At 44.4% G+C, this 22729-nt stretch overlaps 1 protein-coding gene and 1 non-coding gene across 9 annotated transcripts in view; both read left to right on the forward strand.

Annotated features, from left to right (window-relative positions):
* Window positions 1-22729, forward strand: part of NLGN1 (neuroligin 1) — a 628672-nt gene that overhangs the window by 282839 nt on the left and 323104 nt on the right. The window lies entirely within an intron of this gene.
* Window positions 19238-19310, forward strand: TRNAK-CUU (transfer RNA lysine (anticodon CUU)). Its single transcript has one exon. It is a non-coding gene; the product is annotated as a tRNA-Lys (tRNA).

Here is a 22729-nt window from a genome sequence, read left to right on the forward strand (position 1 = left end):
AGAGTTCTGTCAAGAGAACAAGCTGGTCATCACAAACACGCTTTTCCAACAACACAAGAGATGACTCTACACATGGACATCACCAGATGGGCAGCATCGAAATCAGATTGATTATATTCTCTGCAGCCAAAGATGGAGAAGCTCTATACAGTCAGCAAAAACAAGACCTGGAGCTGACTGTGGCTCAGATCATCAGCTTCTTATAGCAAAATTCAAGCTTAAACTGAAGAAAGTAGGAAAAACCACTGGGCCGGTAAGATACAATCTAAGTCAAATCCCTTATGAATACACAGTGGAAGTGAGGAACAGGTTTAAGGATTTAGATTTGGTGGACAGAGTGCCTGAAGAACTATGGATGGAGGCTCATAACATTGTACAGGAGGCAGCAACGAAAACCATCCCAATGAAAAGGAAATGCAATAAAGCAAAGTGGCTGTCCAACGAGGCCTTACAAATAGCGGAGGAGAGAAGGCAAGCAAAATGCAAGGGAGATAGTGAAAGATACAGGAAATTGAATGCATTTCCAAAGAATAGCAAGGAGAGACAAGAAGGCCTTCTTAAACGAGCAATGCAAACAAATAGAGGAAAACAACAGAATGGGAAGAACCAGAGATCTGTTCAAGAAAATTGGAGATATGAAAGGAACATTTCGTACAAAGATTACCATAATAAAGGACAAAAGTGGTAAGGACCTAACAGAAGCAGAAAACATCAAGAAGAGGTGGCAAGAATACGCAGAGGAATTATACCAGAAAGATATGGATGTCTCGTACACCACAGGTAGTGTGGTTGCTGACCTTGAGCCAGACATCCTGGAGAGTGAAGTCAAATGGGCCTTAGAAAGCACTGCAAATAACAAGGCCAGTGGAAGTGATGGTATTCCAGCTGAACTATTTAAAATTTTAAAAGATGATGCTGTTAAGGTGCTACACTCAATATGCCAGCAAATTTGGAAAACCCAGCAGTGGCCAGAAGATTGGAGAAGATCAGTCTAAATCCCAATCCCAAAGAAGGTCAGTGCCAAAGAATGCTCCAACTACCGCACAATTGCACTCATTTCACATGCTAGCAAGGTTATGCTTAAAATTCTACAAGGAAGGCTCAAACAGTATGTGGATCGAGAACTCCCAGAAGTGCAAGCTGGATTTAGAAGAGGCAGAGGAACCAGAGACCAAATTGCAAACATGCGCTGGATTATGGAGAAAGCTAGAGAGTTCCAGAAAGACATCTACTTCTGCTTCATTGACTATGCAAAAGCCTTTGACTGTGTCGACCACAGCAAACTATGGCAAGTTCTTAAAGAAATGGGAGTGCCTGATCACCTCATCTGTCTCCTGAGAAATCTCTATGTGGGACAAGAAGCTACAGTTAGAACTGGATATGGAACAACTGATTGGTTCAAAATTGGGAAAGGAGTACGACAAGGCTGTATTTTGTCTCCCTGCTTATTTAATTTATATGCAGAATACATCATGCGAAAGGCTGGGCTGGATGAATCCCAAGCTGGAATTAAGATTGCCGGAAGAAATATCAACAACCTCAGATATGCAGATGACACAACCTTGATGGCAGAAAGTGAGGAGGAATTAAAGAACCTTTTAATGAGGGTGAAAGAGGAGAGCGCAAAATATGGTCTGAAGCCCAACATCAAAAAAACGAAGATCATGGCCACTGGTCCCATCACCTCCTGGCAAATAGAAGGGAAAGAAATGGAGGCAGTGAGAGATTTTACTTTCTTGGGCTCCATGATCACTGCAGATGGTGACAGCAGCCATGAAATTAAAAGACGCCTGCTTCTTGGGAGAAGGGCAATGACAGGCCTAGATAGCATCTTGAGAAGTAGAGACGTCACCTTGCCAACAAAGGTCCGCATAGTTAAAGCCATGGTTTTCCCAGTAGTGATGTATGGAAGTGAGAGCTGGACCATAAAGAAGGCTGATCGCCGAAGAATTGATGCTTTTGAATTATGGTGCTAGAGAAGACTCTTGAGAGTCCCATGGACTGCAAGAAGATCAAACGCATCCATTCTTAATGAAATCAGCCCTGAGTGCTCACTGGAAGGACAGATCGTGAAGCTGAGGCTCCAGTACTTTGGCCACCTCATGAGAAGAGAAGACTCCCTAGAGAAGACACTGATGCTGGGAAAGATGGAGGGCACAAGGAGAAGGGGGCGACAGAGGACGAGATGGCTGGATAGTGTTTTCGAGGTTACCAGCATGAGTTTGACCAAACTGCGGGAGGTAGTGGAGGACAGAGGTGCCTGGCGTGCTCTGGTCCATGGTCACGAAGAGTCGGACACGACTAAACGACTAAACAACAACAACAACATATTCCGCATGGACTTTGCATTTTGCATGGACTTTTCTACAATTACTTTGATAAAATACATATTTTGTTATGTGCAAATGGCTTTAGATACCTATTAGGTCCATAAATTACCATATAGCATATATTCAACACAAAAAACAGCAACAATTTGTTGTTGGCAAAGGACAGCTGGACATATAAAGGGCCCCATTACCTTCAGTAGCTTAGGACCTCATCAAACCTAAATCTGGCCCTGTTCCTATGCAATGTAAGATACTGCATTCAAAAGCAGCTCATACTGCATTATTTCTGAGCTGTTTGTTCATTCAGATGCTCTCAAGGCAAGCCACATTCCATCACTGCCCAGGACTCTTTCTGTCTACTGTGGAGACAAGAGCTGCTTCCTCATAGAATCATAGAGTTGGAAGAGACCACAAGGGCCATCGAGTCCAACCCCCTGCCAAGCAGGAAACACCATCAGAGCACTCCTGACATATGGTTGTCAAGCCTCTGCTTAAAGACCTCCAAAGAAGGAGACTCCACCACACTCCTTGGCTCCTCTTGGAAGAGCAGATCAGAGGCCAGTTTGAGTATATACTCTCATTCCATTTAACTTAGCATCTCTTTTTCCCTTGAAAAATGTAGCCTTCATATGTCGTTATCTAACATCTAGGAAAGTCATCAAGATATCCTTCAGTGATATCAAGATTTATATTTCCCAAGAAACTAGACAAAACCAGAAAAGGCAAATGTCAGTTAATTGCAATATTAAAAATCAGTCACGCCATTTTAACTTCTCTCTGTATTGGATCTGGAAGGAAGACAGCTGTAATGACCTTATCCATTCTGTTGCAAAAGTCTGATCATTGCCTAGTGTTTAATTTCTTAGTTTTTCTATAGCTGCCCTTGCAAATGAGGCTTTGTAGATCACCTTTCAACTTAGACTACAGAAGAATCAGAAATGAACATTAATGCGCTTCTTTTGCTCTAAAGGGTGCTCTGATGCTGGGTCAGAGCCTCCAACCAGGGGAAAAAAAATCTTCTATAAGAAGGTCAAAGGGCTGGCCACCTTTCTTTCAATTGCTTGGATAAAAAGCTAGATCAAAATCCTATTATCTGCTTCCTTTTCTCTCTGCAGCCCCACCCACCCATAGTCTTCTGAGGAACAGAACAAACAGTGACATCTCTAAGTCACACTTGAATACAAAAATATGGTATTTTGGTTTATAGTGTTTTGAAGGGCATAAGTAGGATGTGTGGAAGACAATGTGTTCTCTGTGGGTTAGATGGAGAAGACAATTGGAGCAGGAGGCAGGATTGAAAGGCTTTCAAAGGGGTCAAGCATGGCACTGGGAACAGGAGTCATAGGAGAGATGTTACTTACCCTTAAAAGGAAAGTGTTGTGTGTGGTTTGTTTTTTTTAAAAAAAATTGCTAGGGCTGCAAGTTTGAATTGGTAGATTAATCGGCTAACACTTTACTTGATTAAACACTAAGAAGCAATTTGGACCAGTGAGGGCAAATTTTAATTGGGGAGAATGCAAGTTAAGGGAGCACTTGCTTGTGCTTTGAAGCTATTTTTGGTTCTGGTGCGTTACTTCATTATGAAATGAAAAAAAGGAGGAGAGGCCATCATCAATACTTTCTAACAAGGAGTGGTAACTTTTGTTTATTAATTTGTAAGGGGCAGCCTAAACACAGTCCCCATGCATTTTCCTTTTGCTGAAATGTAGCTTTGGGGACCTCCAAATTCAATTAAAAGCAGCAGCAGAGAGGAGTGGAGCACTTAATGGCTGGATTGCTCAGTTGGTAGAGTGTGGGACTTTTCATCTCAGGGTCAGGGGTTTGAGCAGGGGCGTAGGAAGGGGGGATGGTGGAGGCAGTCCGCCCCGGGTGTCATCCCAGAGGGGGATGACAAAATCCCCCCTGGGTGGATCGCCCTGCCCCCGGGGGCCCGAGTGGCTAGCTCCGCTGCTGGGTTTGAGCCCCAGACAGGGCAAAGTGTTTCCTGCATTGCAATGTGTTGGACCAGATAAGCCTCATGGTCCCTCCTGACTCTACAATTCTGTGTTTCAGTTCTATTCTTTTTGCCAGAAACATCATAACCAGACATTGGAGAGACCTGTCAGGAGTAAGCATGAACCAATGGTACCAAATAGTATGGGAAACAGCCTTACTAGAAAAATTAACCAATAAACTGAAACTGACACGGGGACAAACAGAAGAAGACGCCTTCACCCCGGTATGGCTCCCCTTTATCACATACACAGCCCAACAAGACAATGACCAAAATCCACTAACAACATACAAATCAATATGGCTAACCTGATCCAAAACACCCACCCACCCCACTTACACATGCAAGTTAGTGTGTGTGTGTGTGTGTGTGTGTGTGTGTGTGTGTGTGTGTGTGTAGGTGTAGCAGCCTTGACTGCCTTCATCTTAACCACAATGGAAGAGAAGGAGGGGATGTTATTGCTTCATTTCTACAGGGTGACATATTGATGTGGTGTGTTGGTTTAGATTGTTGTGACCAGGACTTGGCCATGTAACTCACTTGGTGACCTTGGGGCAGTCACTATCTCCTAACCTAACCTACTTTTCTGGGTGGTTGTGGGGATTAAAAAAAACCCTCCAACATTTCTCTGATGGAAATAGGGACGTCCCATTCCATAATATGATAATTCTACTATTTATACACCACACATCTTACTGAGTTGCCCCAGCCACTCTGGGTGGCTTCCAACATCTATAAAAACATAATAAAACATTATTATTATTATTATTATTATTATTATTATTATTATTATTATTTATTATTATTATTATTATTATTTTTAAAACTTCCCTATACAGTGGTACCTCGCAAGACGAATGCCTCGGAAGACGAAAAACTCGCAAGACAAAAGAGTTTTCCGTTTTTTTAGTTGCTTCGCAAGACGATTTTCCCTATGGGCTTGCTTCGCAAGATGAAAACATCTTGCGAGTTTGTTTCCTTTTTTCTTAAAGCCGCTTGAAGAGGTGCAGTTGCGACGGACTGTGCTTCGCAAGACGAAAAACCGCGCAAGACGAAAAGACTCGCGGAACGAATTAATTTCGTCTTGCGAGGCACCACTGTATAAGATGGCCTTCAGACAGCTCAAAGGATGGATAATTCCATACCTTCCCACATTTCTCCAGTGAAAATAGGGACATCCCAAGGAAAAGCAGGACATTCCAGGATCAGATCAGAAACCGGGATGGCTTCTCTAAATCAGGGACATCCCTGGAAAATAGGGACACTTGGAGGATCTGGTCTACCTTGAACAACTTGTTGGGGCAAGGTAGAATATAAATGCAACAAATAAATAAAACTTTCACAATACATTAACAGGCTTAGAAGTAGTTGTTGTTTAGAATGTTCATTGGCACCAATCTTTCTTTTTAGGTCTGCATCAAATACTTTGCTAGCCTTCTGTTCTCTGAAGTTTAGGTGCTAGTTTTAGAACAATCTCATTCCAATTTATATTTCCAGCCCTGAGTCACTTGGGTTGACATCTGTTGCATATTTTCAGACTCCGCAATATGCTTCCTATAATCTTTCTGCCAAAACTGCAAACAGTGCTGCTTCAAACATTATCTCGTTAGTGGAGGCAAAAAAGGCCTGAGAAAGTTATCACAAAAGTGTTAAGACTCTTGATCTTGTCAAAACACCACTGAAGAACACAGAGCAAGGCTGTTGCAGAGTGCCTGACTGTGATTAAGATACTTTTGCAAAATAGCTCAACTTGTTTTGATTGCAGATATATATATATGTAGAGAGAGAGAGAGAGGGAGAGTATGCACTTTTTTGGGGGATAAAATAACTAAATAAATGAGGTGCCGGTATTCATATCTTGATAAGAGAGTCATGGGCGCTGGCAGGAAAAGGCTGCAATGGGAAGCAAATAAGAGGTGATTGTACAGTACTGGCGAGTGCTGTCACAATATATATCTTGCGCCATATTTGCACTGTTGTGCTGTATTTGTGGGGTTGCCAACAGATGGTGCTAGTCCTGTGAACCAGTGTGTGATGGCGACTGCCAGCCTGCTGTAACCTGGACAAGGCCGTGGGCAGGCTGGTCAAACGCCATCCACCTTTATCCCTGTATCCCTGTTTTACTCAAATGTCTCCCTCTTCCATCCCTCAGCTGCCTCATGTGAGGGAGATAAAGGAGCTCTCAGATATTATTTTACTCCTGGTACAGTGTGTTGTCTTCTACCTGAAGTTCAATGCTGTAATTTAGAACAGGAGTTTTGTCAGCTAGTGAACACCCATATATTGACAACATCCACCATCACTTAACCACCTCTGACTGAACAAACTAACTGGCAGACATTCCTCTTGAGAACCAGTGTGGTGTAGTAGTTAGAGCCAGAGGTGTAGCAAGGTCAGGTGGTACCTGGTGCAAAAAAAATTGTTTTGTCACACCCCACCCCCCAACATTGCAATTTTTGGGAAGGTTGCCCAGAGTTGTTCAGCTTTTTTAAGGGAAGGTTGCCCAGAATTGTTCAGGTTTTTTTTAGGGAGGGTTGGCCGCAAAACAGATACGCCCACAGATCGCGCAAATCTGACCGACAATCACATTTAACCATGTCTGTGCCACGTAAAGGTAAAGGGACCCCTGACCTTTAGGTCCAGTCGTGGCCGACTCTGGGGTTGCGGCACTTTATTGGCCGAGTGAGCCGGCGTACAGCTTCTGGGTCATGTGGCCAGCATGACTAAGCCACTTCTGGCAAACCAGAGCAGTGCACGGAAACGCCGTTTACCTTCCTGCCAGGGCGGTACCTATTTATCTACTTGCACTTTGACATGCTTTCCAACTGCTAGGTTGGCAGGAGCTGGGACCGAGCAATGGGAGCTCACCCCGTCGCAGGGATTCGAACCGCCGACCTTCTGATCGGCAAGCCCTAGGCTCTGTGGTTTAACCCACAGCGCCACCCGCGTCCCATCAGTGCCACCTACCGATCACAAAAATCTGAATGCTGGTTGGAAAAATCCACCCGGCGGGGGTGTGAGCGCCACCACGCCAATCTGCCTGGGGGAGTTTGTCACACCCCCTAGGCATGACACCCGGGGCAGACTGCACCCCCTGCACCCCCTTGTGATGCCCTTGGTTAGAGCCTAGGGGACCCAGTTTCAAAACCACACAGCCATGAAGGGCACTGAGTGATCATCCTACCTCACAGGGCAGTTGTTGTTGGGATATAATGGGGAGGGTGAGAAGTATGTATACCACACCTTCCTTGGAGGAAATGTAGGATGTAATTCAATCAATCGGACAATGTTATATTCATCTTAAAAATACAAGAAGATATACTTTCAGAAAGCAGGAGGACTGCAAAGTTAGGGGGGAGGCAGTGGCATGGAAATGGGTGCGGTCTGTGTGCAAGGGGGAGAGAATAAACAATGAGTGAACTGCCATAACATATACAAGATTGAAAACAAACTGAACAAATATAGTTGGCAACCTTAAGCATAACCATTTGACCAATGTCTTCCTCAGAACAAAGTGACTCTGGTTCAGCAAATAATAAGTCAAATAGTGTACGTTCAAATCACCAAACGCCATCGCCAGTCAGAGCGTTTAGTGATAATAATAATAATAATAATAATAATAATAATAATAATAATAATAATATCTTTATTGTCATTGCCCCCTCTCGGGGACAACGAAATTACTTGACTGCTCCATAAAAACACTAATTAAACAATACAGTGTAGTACAGCAAGGAACATTAGATGACTTTCAAAGTCCAGGCTTCCCATTCAGGGCCGAGATCGCTCTGGAGAAGAAGCTGTTCTTAAGACGGCTCGTTCTTGTCTTCATCGTCCTGTATCTCCGTCCCGACGGCAGAAGCTCGAAGAGACAGTGACCAGGATGCGATGGATCTTTTACTATGTCCAGTGCCTTCCTATGGCACCTCGTGGCATAAATCTGCTCTAAGGTGGAGAGTGGGCAGCCAACAATGCTCTCTGCTGCCTTAACAACTCTGCACAACCCCATCCTGTCCTGGGTAGTACAGCTTCCGTACCACACACATAAGCCATAAGTGAGCACGCTCTCAATGGCACAGTGATAGAAGGCAAGCAGCAGTTTCTGCGGAATATGGTTTTTCCTTAGAATTCTCAAAAAGTACAGTCTCTGCTGCGCCTAATGCTCACCTGATCTCAGTTGCCACTTCCCAAAGTAATCTTTTAGGCACACAGAAATAAAAAAAATGCTGCTTTGTCAATAGGACCTCGAAACAAGCACTCAAAAATTATCTGACATGTGAGCTGTTATCTGAAGCCCCAGCACTTAATCTTGTAATTTGATGCTGACCCATGTTCATGTCCCACTGGTCTCCATATACTGTAGTGTGCATGGGGTCTGTGCATGGGCTCTCATTCCTACTGTGCTGTAAAAGAGAGTAGAACAATCAATCACTTATGCTGAAATGTGCCTCTTCAGTTAAAGGGGCCTAGCCCACTTCAGCTGTCTTTTACTCTGACAGAGCAAGGGTTGTGCTGGGGTTTTTGTGATGGAGACATAGAATCATAGAATTGTAGAGCTGGAAGGGACCCCAAGGGTCTTCTAGTCTAACCCCCTGCAATGCAGGAATTTCAGCTAAAGCATCCATGACAGATGGCCATCTAACCTCTGCTTAAAAACCTCCAAGGAAGGAGATTCCCCCACTTCCTGAGGGAGACTGTTCCTTTGAGTCAGAGCAAAGGGCACTGGTACCAGGAGGTCATCTTGTGGATATGCTTCTGAGGCAAGCCCTGTGTGTAACTCCCCTTTCAACTCAGTGCCCTTGATCTCCTCTTCCAAAGAAGTAGAATCTAATCTAAGGGTCCTGACACAGGAAAGAGGGGCAATTTGTAATAAAATAAAATAACCCCTTCCCTTCTCCTCCCTTAGCAGAATCTGCATGTTGATGTAGTTCTAACAAATTTGTGGAAGATTGTAGTATCCAAAACAAGTAAGAAGAAGAAATGGCGCTACACTATAATTTAGTGGCTCTGTACCAGTAACTGCCTGTCTTGCTTGTTTTTAAATTTGACCAGAGGACAAATGAGTGTAACCTCATAAAAATTCTATATTTCTCTTTGATGAATATATCAATCATTACTATTGGCTAGCACAGAAACAAAATCCATAACACATTTTTATTAGTCACCTTAATGTGGTTTCCAATCGTTAAAAAAGGAGAGAAGAACAGATTTCAAAATGTTGTTGGAAAGACTCCAGCTTTCCTTACACAGATACTAATTAAGCTTTTGACTAATTTGCTTGCTGCTTAACCACAGAAATAACGAGGCACAGGATGGTGTTGGTTGTGTCGCTGTGATGGCAGTTTTACTTTTTCAACTGCACCCTTCCCTTGCTCTTATAGTTATTCTGAATTTCTGGGCATGGATGGGAATTAGGAGCAGAATACCAACGCATGTTAAGTTCTGTTGATCTCAACAGTAGAAGAGATGCAAACAGATGCTTAACTCTCTTGTTGAAACCTACAAGCCTTCATTAAGTGCTTAGTGTTGGCAGGATCAAGCCCTTGTATTTTTCATCCTATACCTCAGAATTAATTTTTACTGATGCACTTCTGTTTTCCTCCACCACTGGTTTTTACTGGGCTGAAACATGAGGATTTGGAATCATTACTTCATTCTCTAATAAAATATTATAAAGGCCAGCTGCAGCTGGTGCTTCAGTAGCGAGTGTGAGCTTTATCATCTTGCACCAGTAGCTAAATTTCCTTACCGGTTCCAATACCTTTCAGAGCAGGTAGGGTTGGTAGCTCTATTCAGACTCTGAGCTGCCGTTGGGGACAGATCCAGGGATTTAAGGAGTGGTGCCGTACAGATCAGGAGATGGAGCCTGGCTGAAATGGATCAGCTTTTCTCTTGCAGGGAACTCTGGAAATGGCAGGTGGTGGTGGTTAGGTACACACAAAAAGAATTTCGACTAAGCCAGTTGGGACTATCTGTCATAGCAACATAAGAGGATACCTTGCACTAAGTCAGATCATTGTCTGTCTAGCTCAGTTATTGTCTACACTGAGTGGAAGTGGCTCTTCTGGGTTTCAGAGAGGGAATCATTCCCAGCCAGCTGTTGGTGATATCTCAAAAAGGGTGTTACTTTAGAAAAGCGGCAGGGTGCATCTTGCAGGCAAAGACAAAATATTCCCACTTTTGACGTATGCATTGAATTGCTGGCGTATAATTTCACTTTTTTGGGACGCAGGTGGTGCTGTGGGTTAAACCACAGAGCCTAGGACTTGCCGATCAGAAGGTCGGCGGTTTGAATCCCTGCGATGGGGTGAGCTCCCGTTGCTTGGTCCCTGCTCCTGCCAACCTAGCGGTTTGAAAGCACGTCAAAGTGCAAGTAGATAAATAGGTACCGCTCTGGTGGGAAGGTAAACGGCGTTTCCGTGCGCTGCTCTGGTTTGCCAGAAGTGGCTTAGTCATGCTGGCCACATGACTCGGAAGCTGTACGCCGGCTCCCTCAGCCAGTAAAGCGAGATGAGCGTCACGATTGGACCTAATGGTCAGGGGTTCCTTTACCTTTACCTTTAATTTCACTTTTTACCTCCAGTGTAAATCAAGGTCCCTCCAGATCAGCATGGAGTACAACTCCCATCAGCTGCAGTCAGCAGCAGCTGGAGGGCCACAGATTCCTCACCCCTGATGTAGCAACAACAACAACATTTATACCCCGCCCATCTGGCTGGGGTGTAATGATGTAAATTCTAGTGCATTCTCCGGAATGTGCAGGTGAAACAGGTATGGAGCCTACTTGAATCATGGTGGAGGAAAAAATGGTGCCTGGTAGAGCAGCATAGAGACTCAAGAAGGAGACCGATGGGTGTGGGAAGGTGGTGAATAGGAGAAATCCATTTGTGAAATACCTTGCAGCCTTAATTCCCACCACTCTGCCTGAGAATCTCTGTCTTCCTCTGGAAACCCTTGGAAGAAGGCCCAGAATCAAGAACCTTCTGGTCTGGGGGCTAGCAATCCTAACTAGGAGTAGTTCATGTTGTCAGGGTGGGCGTTGGTTCATATTTGGTAAAATGTTTAATAGCAGAACAGGGATGAAGAACCCTTTTTTCAGCCTGGGGGACACATTCCCTTCTGTGCCACTGTACAAAAGCTGCATAGCAATTGTGGGGGGAGAGGGGCAGAGGCTAAAGCAGACTGAGAAAGAAATATAAACTTCACGCACTTCTCTATTTTCCCACCCAGACAAGCAAAAGGCATGGTCGGAGTTCAAGGACCCTTCCCAGCAATGCAATGCGATGCGATGCGATGCAATGCGATGCGATGCAATGCAATGTAATGCAAACAAACAAAGGAGGATGTGGAGCTGGGCCAATAAGAGGCATGACCTGGTTTGTAGCTGGGAGCGTGTGTGGTGTACTGAGAGGCCCAAGGGCCAGACAGAGAGGCATGTGGCCCTCAGGCCTGAGGTGCCACACCCGTGCATTTGAATTATTCCTTAGATCCCATGGTCTCTATCCATCTATAGTTGCTGCAAGTAGTTGTATGTGATGGGTAGTGTCACTCAGTATGGGGGCAGCTGCTTCAAAAGACACAGCCAGCATCAGAATCCAGCTACAGATGCGATTCCACATTGAGATTTGCATCTGCACTGGCTCTCCATGCAGAGACCTGCTTTTGCACCTGGTACTCCTTTGCTGGAGCAGGACACATTTCAATAAAAGAGCACCTGGGCTCAGCAATCCTATAACTATGGCAATTCTCCAAGTGCTGACCCACAGGTAACCCAAAATGGCATCATTGATGCACAAGGGGGAAATGCCAGGACATTATCAGATTTGGATAAGCTACAAAAATATTTATGGGAGGAAAGCCTCAGTGGGGAACGCCATTGAGAGCCCGTGTGGTGTAGTGGTTAAGAGCAGTGGACTCGTAATCTGGTGAACCAGGTTCGCTTCCCCGCTCCTCCACATGCAGCTGCTGGGTGACCTTGAGCTAGTCACGCTTCTCTGAAGTCTCAGCCCCACTCACCTCACAGAGTGTTTGTTGTGGGGGAGGAAGGGAAAGGAGAACGTTAGCCGCTTTGAGACTCCTTCGAGTAGTGATAAAGCGGGATATCAAATCCAAACTCTTCTTCTTCTTCTTCATTCAAAAACAACTGCCTGGTGATAATGGAACATGCTCCATGGCCTTGGGGTGCTGAATGACATCTGAGGGAGACAGAAAACTGAGGGGGGGAATGGGGGTGATGCTGTATTGTTTTTAGCATTTGATTGGGAGCCGCCCAGAGTGGCTGGGGACACTCAGCCAGATGGGCGGTGTAGAAATAATAAATTATGATGATGATGATGATGATGATGATGATGATGATGAATGGAATGAAGTAAAATGGAAGAAGTCAGGGTTTTAGTTAGCTGGCCATGACTGCAACAACCCCCCCTATTTTGTTCATAGTATTTTATGATGCTTTACAAAATAGAATGGCTAAACAGGCGTAAGAGCATAAGAATAGCCTTCCTGGATCAGGCCAAAGGCCCAGCTAATCCAGTGGCCAACCAGATGCCCATGGGAACCTGAGCACAACATCAGAAGTTGGGTTGATCAACTTTGTTTGCAAATCCGCTTTCCCCCCCACTTATTTATTTCTACTTGTTTAGATCATTTAGGCAAAAATGGCAGAGCTGCTCTGATCTGAAGTTCCCCTCGCCTTCTCAATTACAGTTCTCTGGGCTTTGGGGTTGACATTTAGCTCTGCTTTGTACTCCAGATTAATGAAATCCTCAAACAAGGTCACATAATGTGGCATATTATAAAACTGTACTGACTTGGTGTGATCTGGTGTTAGGCCAGGATATTTTGACTTTGATATTTCTGAGATTACACAACTCTTTGTCATCCCCGCCTTTTATTTTTGTGCAGGAGTGCAGGCTTCAAGATGTATTAGCTAGCGAGCAGTGGGGTGCCTTTCAGCTAAATGGGCATGACATGAAAATAGAATTCAGTTGTTGGAACTTCGCATTGACACGTTCTCTATAATGTATTTCTATGAATCGAGAAGAGTCTTTAATTATACTCCCCAGCTCCTTTCCTTTGCTGTTCTCTGACACTATTAGCCCCCTAATGATATCTCATTTGACTAGATCAAGTTAGCTATCTGCTGGGATCATGTGATCACCGTTCAGACTTTTGCTTGAGAAACACGCCTCTGAATAGGTGAGCTTGCTTCCATACTAAACTCTTGTTTGCTTTATTCTCTCACCCTGTTTTAAATTATCTTGCATTAAAACATAGATAGGTACATGGGAAGCTGCATTCTACTGAGTGATGCTGTTGCTCCATCTAGCTCAATGCTGTCTGCACTGACTGGCAGCATCTCCCCAGAGTTTCAGGCATTATTATCTCCCACACTATCAGGAGATGCCAAAGATTGAACCTGGGACCTTCTGCATACAGAGATGGTTTATGACTGAGCTACAGTCTTCCCATAGCTTTCTGATCATCTTATCCAGTGTGATAAATATATATGTTGCTTTTTTAATAGAGAATTTTTATTGATTGTAAAGGTTATTTTACAATATCTCAGTGCAAAATCAATGCACAGCAACTCATAAATATAAACGCTTTTTTAAAAAAAGAATTGAAATTTAACATTTGTAGTTGCTAGATCAGGACATTTAAAAAGGAATGCAAACCATCAAGAGCTACAACAAAAGAACAACAAGAGAAGGCGCAGAAATACCAAACTGATGCAGATTACATCAGAATTGCCAACAAACCCACAAGCCAAAAATGAATAAGGACCAATATATAAAACACACACACATATATATTTAGAAGGGGACAAATTATTAATTTAAGCAGCCCATTCACAAACTCAATCCATGCTCCACAACTAGTTGAATTTGTCATCATATTCTCATATCTCCTCTGCTCTCACTAGAGGAAAGGAAGAAACAATTAACACACCTGATTCTTCTTTCCTTCTTTAAATTATGTACAGCTTGCCCTTTATATGAGGGTCTTGGAGTAGGAAACCATAAAACTACAATTATAAATAATAACCCAAAATAAAACAGAAAGAAAATCACAATTCGTCATAAAAGTGCAAAAGCATCTACAAAAATCCAGCTGGCATTACAATTTTGAAAAGCCTGAGTGAATACTCAGGTTATAATCTGGCTTCTAAATGGGGAGGAAAAGGAGTTTGGTACCTGCTGAATCCTAGTTCTGTGGAAAAGCCCTCTTCAGGGTGTGGTGTGGTCCTGATTCACCCACTTGCCCTGTCCTCAATTTAAAGAGCAAGAATCAGGCTGGGTCCACATTACCGCTTCAGCGCACTCCCACCTCTGGGGTAGCGATGTGGTCTAAACCACAGAGTCTAGGGCTTGCCGATCAGAAAATCAGCGGTTCGAATCCCCACGACGAAGTGAGCTCCCGTTGTTCAGTCCCAGCTCCTGCCTACCTAGCAGTTTGAAAGCACGTCAAAGTGCAAGTAGATAAATAGGTACCGCTCCGGCAGGAAGGGAAACGGCGTTTCCGTGAGCTGCTCTGGTTCGCCAGAAGCGGCTTAGTCATGCTGGCCACATGACCCGGAAGCTGTCTGCGGACGAACCCTGGCTCCCTCGGCCTATAGAGTGAGATGAGCGCGCAACCCCAGAGTCGTCTGCGACTGGACCTAATGGTCAGGGGTACCTTTACCTTTACACATGGCATTGCCCACAATCCATAAGTATGCTGTAGCCTCTTGAGCAATATTCCTGTTTGATGTGGTTTCCCTCAGACCACCTCCCATCCAATTTGAAAATGGGAGCATGTTCGGATGACAGCACTTGGGCGGGCAGATGACAGCCGTAGCATATTGGAATGTGGTATGGGGAAACAAATGAGGGAATGGTCACTGAGTCAGTGGCTCTCTGTTCTGTACAGCAATGTAAGAATGCAACTTGAAATGCAAAGAGGGAAAATGACCTCACAGCTCACTCAAGCTGCTAATGTGTACATTGCCTCAGGCACATTAATTGCTCATGCGCAGGTAGCGCCACCTTCCTTCCCAATCTCCCTCTCCCTGGGCAAACTGTTTATCAATCTAGTCCAGGGGTGCCCAAACTTTTTTTCAAAGAGCGTCAGATTTGATGAAGTGAACATGTGTGTGGGCCGACCAAAGTTGTTGAACTTTTTGTAGTAGTTGAGCTTTTTTTGGGGGGGGGGATTTTACCCCAGGAAATAAACTGCCGCAGGCAGGGGCTGGATTAAACCAAACGGCGGGCTGGATTAGGCCCCCAAAATGGACTTTGGACTTGCCTGATCTAATCTAGAATGGTTATTGAAGGAGCGTCTCCACCCCCATCATTCTACCCAGACACTGAGGTCCAGCACTGAGAGCCTTCTGGAGGTTCCCTCACTGCGATAAGCCAAGTTACAGGGAGCCAGGCAGAGGGCCTTCTCGGTAGTGGCACCTGCCCTGTGGAACGCCCTCCCACCAGATGTCAAAGAGAACAACAACTACCAGACTTTTAGAAGACATCTGAAGGCAGTCCTGTTTAGGGAAGCTTTTAATGTTTGATGGGGTCATGAAGAGTCGGACACGACTAAACGACTAAACAACAACAACAAGCATTACTGTATTTTAGTGTTTTGTTGCAGGCCACCCAGAGTGGCTGGGGAGGGCGGGGTATAAATAATAATAATAATAATAATAATAATAATAATAATAATAATATATTATTATTATTATTATTATTATTATTATTATTATTATTATTCCAACCACCTTTGGCTCACCAGTGTCTGGGACTTTATGCATACCCAACATGAGCTCTGCCGCTCAGCTATGGTGTCGGGTTGACCACTGTGGGGATATGGGATTTGATAGATATTTGGTTTGACTCATTAGGCTCTCCTTACCATCTTCCTGGGCAAGATAGGCAAATGGTTTAACTAGATATAAGACAGGGGTGGGGAACCTTTGACCCTCCAGATGCTGCTGAACAGCAACTCTCATCATCCCTGGTCAGGCTTGCTGATGGGTTTTGCCGTTCAACATCTGGAGGGCCAAAGGTTCTTCACACCTGGGTGAGATGTTCCTTTGTAGTTTTCCACAGGATTTAAGGCCTCCTTTTGAACAGGATGACGTTGAATCTGACAGGCCCCAGTCGGTTTTTCCAGACATTTTACATTTTTTTTAAATTTCTTTTATCTTTTCTAAAACCTGAGTTCAAAATCCAGATCCTCGATATACCCAGATGTTTACTGAGCTATACACCTTATTATCTTCTGGAAATGTGGTTGGCAAGACAGGGTTTGGAGGGGGGAAATGAACTTCAAAATAGCTTTACTGACAGGCACTGAACATGATTCATCATGAAAACAGTATTTATTTTCTCCATCAATCCTGGGAAATGTGTGTTTTGCAGGAAGCTGGAGGCTGTGAAGTACACAATTTTCCCTCATGGGAAATTAACATTCATTTTTAAATTAGCACTTTGGGGTGCAAATTTTGCAAGCCATGCAGCACAGTCCTAAGTATCTGGGCTGCTATATATTAAGACTTGCAGCAGCTCTCAGATCTTAAGGCTGCCTTAAGAAAGCCTTTCTTTCCCCCATTCTGCTGCCTGAGACCCTTGTAACTAAGCTGAGCATGCCAGCAACTGTACCCTGGAATAGATTACCTGCAATATATGCTTCATAGTAGGAGTGCACAATGTCTATCACTCTAGATTCCCCAAAGCTTGTTCCTGGCACATATATTTTGCATATACTTCCCTCTGGGAAATCAGTCCTGCTAATTTAGTTGGAATTGAGCCATAAGACCATAAGAAGAGATCTGTTGGATCAGACCAAAGGACCATTTGGTCCAGCAGCCTGCTTTCCCGGTGGCCAACTGAATGGCTGTGGGAAAGCCCACAAGCAGGACATTAAGGTGCCAAAATGGTGCCTGCTTGTGATTCACAGGAAATGTAATTCAGAGGAATGCCATCTCTGAGATTGTACCAAGGAAAAAGCACACCAAGATCTCTGGCCAATATAAGTTTCAATAGTGGAAGTGGTCCCTACTCGCAAATCAACAGTCAATTGTATCAAAAACTAATCCATTCAAAAGTACGTATTCTGACAAGGATTACAAACGCAAATAAAGATTACAAACTCAAACAGAGATTACAAACTCAAACTCATAACACAAATAATTCGTTACAGTATTAGAGATAAGAGTTTATGAGTAGAGATAAGTTCATGTTAGTTTTGTATTTTTATTTCTAAAGCAAAGGGGGAAGGCTGCCGGCAAAGCGGCGCAACTCTCCCCTTACCCCGATGGCTTCGGGGAAGGCTTGGGAGTTGTGGGCGGGCAGTGCGCCAAATGTCACCCCCCTCAGTGAGGGCACCTGGGGTGGCCCGACTCCACCGTTCCCCCTTCCTACACCCCTGATTGTAGGTAGAACATAAGCAGAATGGCTAGGAGTCATTATCCTCCATGAATTTGTCCAATCTTTCTTTAAAGTCAACCAGGTTGGCGGCAGATTTCATAGTTTTACACTTCAGCTTGTTCTGTGCCTAGAAAGTGTGGGTTCGAGAGGTTTTCTGCTTCTCCCGTGCTTTCTAGAGTGTGAGGAATGGGGTTTGTTGTTGTTGTTGTTGTTATGTATTTTGTGCTTTTATCATGTATTTTTATGTTGCGAACTGCCCTGACTAATAATAATAATAATAATTTTTCATGTGTCCCGCCATTTTCCCCGGGAAACCCCACTGTTTACTGCTGAATCTGAACAAACGTCAATCTGCGAGGCGGGAAGGGAGATGTTTGTTCCAATTCAGTGGTAAACAGCAGGTCTTCCCAGGCGAAAGCGGTGGGACAAGCAGAAATATTTCCTCTTGTCTGTCCTGAATCTTGCAACCCCAGCTTCATTCAGCTGCACTGGATGCCCTGGATTTTCTTACTATGCGAGGTGGAGAATAACCTATCTCTATCCACCTTTCCCACATCATGCATAATATACACCTCCATCACGCCCCCTTACTTGCCTCCCCACTTCAAACTAAAAAGCCCCCAAAATGTTGCAACCTATAAATTTCAGTGATCACAGTGAATGCACAAACCTAATCCAGTACCATCAGGATAAAGTCACAGGCTGCTCCTACGCTATGTCCTTCCAACACCGCTGAGATGCTCATGTCCCGCTATCAACTGGGAAACGGATTTAAATTGCTAAACATGGCACCATGCAGAGCACTGTTTTCCCCATTAAAATCTGTAGTGCTCATCCACACTTGCAAAGGGTGAGGGAAATGCCAGGTTTTGAAAAGCGGTGGAAAGCCACCCTGAGTTATCTTCATTATTACAATTCTGCCCTAACACCCCAAGAACAGGCCAGGAAACGAGAAATGGGGGAGATATCCCAGATCGCAGCAAGCAACATTCTTGTTGCCAGCCAAGGAATTGCTCCATCTCCTATCGCGGCATGAAATCCCTTCCCCTCGTTATTCTCGCTGGTTCTTCCCCATTACCTCTTCTCCACAAAATGGCTCAGCGGTCCGACTAATACAGCACATCTTCTGATGTTCCCTCTGCACCACTGGCAGACAAACTCTCATTGAAACATTAGACCAGATGCTAGGAACCTCAGGTCCCAAAATGGAATGCGGCCCTTCATGACTCTCTGTCTGGCCCCTGGGACTCTCCCCAGGCCACAGCTCTCCTCTCTTCCTAGATCACACCCCTTCGCTGGCCCTGTTTCAATCCCACCAGAGAGTATTTGCCCGGCGGGAGTCTGATCATGCCTGTCCTTTGTTTTGATAGAGGGTAGAGAGGGCTGTGTGGAGAAACTAGCCAGTTGGCCAAAGGTAAAAAATTCATACCTTGTTCTGCCCACATTTACCTCTGGCCCTGCTATCCCTTGCAAGAATGCCCAGAAGGCAATGTGGTCCTGGGGATCCTGCTGGGATAGCTCAGTCGGTAGAGCATGAGACTCTTAATCTCAAGGTCGTGGGTTCAAGCCCTACATTGGGCAAAAGATTCCTGCATTGCAGGGGATTGGACGAGGTGATCCTTGTGGTCCCTCCCAACTCTAAAATTTCTTGATTCTATGAAACTGCTGTGCCATGACCTCTCTACCACTGAGCCCTGAGCCCTTCCCCATGCCACTGTCTCCTCCAACTGAAAAAGGCTCTGCACCCCTGCTTTAGAGGAAGAGGCAATGCAAATGGAAACAGCCATAGCATCAAGAACACGGTGGGAAACAGCAAAATGGTGATTGACTGACTGCATCTTGAAAAAAGCGAGCGAAGAAACCATGCCTGCGCAAGAGTAAATGCCATGGCTGGAAGCACCCAGCTTGCCGGTTTTTCTACAGCTTTCCTCTTCCCTTGCTCTACTGATGCAGATATAAAGAAACCAAGAAATGCAATTTAGGATATTTTTGCTGTGCTGATATGTATTCACTTAGAGTTCCATTGGGCTTTCTTTCCCCTCTTTCTCGCTGTCGTCTGGCAAACTGGCAGCGTGAAAGGGAGATGACATATGGCACGGGAAGTAACATTCTATATGTGTTTTGCATTGCACCGAACAATTGGCTTCTCCTTGTGGTGAGTGAGTGGCGCTGGAGCTTTCAATCAAGTGCCAGAAAAGCCTGCTGGCAGGGAAGCAGCCCTTCACTTCTTCGTTATCTTGAGCCGCTGAGATGTGCAAAAGCAACAAAGGGTCTTGTGGCACCTTAAAGACTAATGCACTGATCATGGCTTAAGCTTTTATGGACTACAGTCCACTTCATCAGTAGCATTAAGCGTTATCTGGAGTCAGAGGTACAGGCCTATTTATAGGGATGGAAGAATCTATCATTTCCATTCTCTCACTTTCTCATTTTTACCAGTCTTCAGTTCTCCACATTTTGCAGCAATTTGCATTTAAGAAAAAAAGAAATCCTCATGAAAATTCATCAGCATTTTAGTGTGAACTTCCCCCAATAAACACATTTTTAATGCATTTGACTAATGCACCCATTTTTGCAAGCAATTTACCCATATATAATGCATTTTTGTTTGCTATTTTTACCAAATGTGTTTATTTTATGTACACTATTCCCTCTTAGGTGTGCTTTTGTACATGTTCCTAGGCTGGAGTGCTGCATCCTATAATGTGTGTGAATTTCTAAGTAAGGGGGGCTGTGTTTCATTTCACATATTGTTTAGGAAAGTGTGAATCTGATAGATTCAGCTTTAAATGCATACTGAAAATAATTTCTCATCCACCCTTACTATATACATGATATGTACCAACCTCCAAGACTAATGTTTCAGCAGAAAGAGGTATAGGTAGCTGTGATAGCTCTGAATGACTAATCCAGGGTGTTTAATGGGCACTTGACAAGACTTGGTTGTCCTGTTCATCCCACATCTCCCAATATGTATTTGTTGAAAATTGTGGACCCGTAGAATTTTTTATTCATAGGATTTCTTGTAAACGATGCCGAGAAAGAGAGAGAGAGAACAAACAAGGGCAAGAAGGAAGGCCCGGCAGCCGGCAGCCCATAGCACAGATTTAAAATGTTTTATCTAAATTAAACTGAACATTCTCCTAGACATCACCATAAATTTGCAAGCGTTTCTTAAAACAGTGCTTGCTGTGCATTCATTTTACTTTGCTTGGTTTTGTTCACTCTGGAACATCAAAGTATAAATCAAGTACGCTCTTTCTTCTGTCTCAGATGAAGCACAACAAGATGGAGAGCATTAGAGAGTCTCTAATAAATAAAGTGTAAAAGCTAGACCAGCTGATGGCCTTTAATAATTCTTTCAAATCCACATAGAGTCAACACTGCAGACACACTTTCCAAGAAACAGCTTAAAATAATCTATAGTGGTTCTTGGCAGAAGAAGGCATACTTAAGGTCTCAAGAACATGACCCCAAAACCAGAATGCCTGGAAAAATAGTTATAATTGAACAGCAAAGAGGTCTATAATTTGGTCATTGGGGGTGAGAATAGCCATTCTCCCCATTTTCATATAAGATAGAAGGCATGGTATTGTCTATTCTATGCCACATCGAAAATTGTCATGCTTAGAAGAAAGGGATTTTGAATGGGGTAGGAGAAACCTGTAGTAGATTCTTCTCTTTGAAACCACTTAGATACTGCTTATTTGTGATGGTACTTGCCTTTTATGTAAATCTGTATATTGCAGAGCAGCATCAGAGGCCCTGCTCTGTGTGCTTTGATGTTCCCTGGGTGGGTAGCAGTAAAAAGAAAAGTAGTGGTTTGGCGCGGGTGGCGCTGTGGGTAAAACCTCAGTGCCTAGGACGTGCGGTTCAAATCCCCACGGCGGGGTGGGCTCCCGTCGTTCGGTCCCAGCTCCTGCCCACCTAGCAGTTTGAAAGCACTCTTAAGTGCAAGTAGATAAATAGGGACCGCTTTATAGCGGGAAGGTAAACGGCGTTTCCGTGCGCTGCGCTGGTGCTGGCTCGCCAGAGCAGCTTCGTCACGCTGGCCACGTGACCCGGAAGTGTCTTCGGACGGCACCGGCTCACGGCCTCTAGAGCGAGATGAGCGCACAACCCTAGAGTCGGACACGACTGGCCCGTACGGGCAGGGGTACCTTTACCTTTACCTTAGTGGTTTGGGGAATGGCAGCCCTACTGTGAAATGTTCTCCCTAGGGAGGCCTCCCCGGCCCCATCACTTGTTGTTGTTTAGTCATGTCCAACTCTTTGTGACCCCATGGACCAGAGCACGCCAGGCACTCCTGTCTTCCACTGCCTCCTGCAGTTTGGTCAAACTCATGTTAGTAGCTTCGAGAACGCTGTCCAACCATCTCATCCTCTGTCGTCCCCTTTTCCTTGTGCCCTCAATCTTTCCCAACATCAGCGTCTTTTCCAGGGAATCTTCTCTTCTCATGAGGTAGCCAAAGTATTAGAGCCTCAGCTTCAGGATCTGTCCTTCCAGTGAAGTGTCCTTCCAGTGTTCTTCCACTCAGGGTTGATTTCCTTCAGAATGGATAGGTTTGATCTTCTTGCAGTCCATGGGACTCTCAAGAGTCCTCCAGCACCATAATTCAAAAACATCACTACTTTCCCCTAAATTCTGTGGTAAAGACCTTTCATAGCACCTTTGGAACCCAGCAGGTGGTCTGTTGACTCTGAGTTAATGTTCCTGGGTTTCTATTAATTTTTAGAAGCATAAGTCACAACTGTCATGCTGCCATGGATTTCCTTTTTGGGAAGGAAGTGGGATATACATATCAACAAACAAATGGGTTTTTTGCTTCATGCTTTCTCCTAAACAATCAAAGAACTTGTCACCAAAAATAGCCTTCTGTTGGTGAATGAAGCACATCCAGACTCATAATCTTTAGGAATGGAGAACTTCAGTCCTGGGGTTGAGTGCAGCCCTCCAGGCCTCTCAGACTGGCCCTTTGATTTCTTCTCAGGCCACACTCC

Source organism: Podarcis raffonei, chromosome 5, assembly GCF_027172205.1.
Source record: "Podarcis raffonei isolate rPodRaf1 chromosome 5, rPodRaf1.pri, whole genome shotgun sequence".
Classification (NCBI taxonomy): Eukaryota; Metazoa; Chordata; class Lepidosauria; order Squamata; family Lacertidae; genus Podarcis; species Podarcis raffonei.